The sequence below is a fragment of the Paraphaeosphaeria sporulosa genome, assembly GCF_001642045.1.
Source record: "Paraphaeosphaeria sporulosa strain AP3s5-JAC2a unplaced genomic scaffold CC84scaffold_1, whole genome shotgun sequence".
Classification (NCBI taxonomy): Eukaryota; Fungi; Ascomycota; class Dothideomycetes; order Pleosporales; family Didymosphaeriaceae; genus Paraphaeosphaeria; species Paraphaeosphaeria sporulosa.
Window position 1 is genome coordinate 1911514 of NW_017253360.1, and position 1149 is coordinate 1912662.

Genomic DNA, 1149 nt, shown 5'->3' on the forward strand with positions numbered 1-1149 from the left:
TTACAGAATCTCCCCCTCTAGCTGTAGTCCCTGGCAGTATACTATGGCCTCGATAAAAACCTCACCCTATAAGAAAGGAAAAGAGTATCCGTAGTAGTACTTTTATTAGATTCATATAGTGATTTGATGAATATTAGTGATCTGGAGATGAGATGAATTAATTCATTATTATCGTATACGTGTGTTCTACCAGCTTTTATTAGGTTCCTATTAACTATCCCTTGCTTCGGGGCTGGGTGTCTAGCAAGGGCGGATGGCTAGCTATCCCTACCACCTCCTACCCGGAGTACTGTCCGTACCAAGGTAACTTCGTAGGCCCCTTATCTAATAATAGTAAGATACTTAGTATACGCCCTTATATCTAATATACCCCCTTAGCTTGGTGCGTTGTCGCTACCTAAGCTAATTAATTAGGCGATTAATCGTTAGAGTACTTAGTGAAGGTAGTCCTATATCTTATTAAGTGGTGTAGTTCTTGTCACCTCTATACTTATTACGTCAACTAGGCCTAGTTAATTAAGTAGGCCTTGCCATTTATTAGCTGGCAGCACCTTTATAAGTCCATTAGTAATTATGTCGTCCAATCTAATATACTTAATGGTGATCGTCCTAGTGGCGACCTCTTATCTCAGCTAGTGGGTGTGGATATCCACATATTAAAGCTTAGTCTAGAGTTTTAATACTTCCTATGTGACTAGTCGAATTATCTATTTATTATTATATTGGATTGTGATTATAGTGCTGGGTAGGTTGATCCTCAGTTTCTTTAATAATCGGGAGAGATATATTGCTTCCTTAGCCACTTATGTAAGGGCTAGGAGCTCTACCTTAGTTATTAACGTTATAATAGTATCCTGTTTGTTTGCTCGCCATGCGATTAAGCCACTAAATAGCTTAATTATATATCCTTAAGAGCTTTTCCAATCTAGAGTATTATTGGCAAATAAGGCGTTACTGGCGACCTAAAGGGTATCTCCACCTCCTAGCTATAGGGCCTTTTACCTTGTTACTCTAAGGTAGAGGAGTACTCGATTAGCTATATCATAGTGCTCTTGGCCTAGGTTTATAAGGAATTGGGCCAATTATGATATGGAGAAAGCGATATCTAGGCGCGTTGTTATGGCGGTAAATAGTAGGGATCTAATCTTC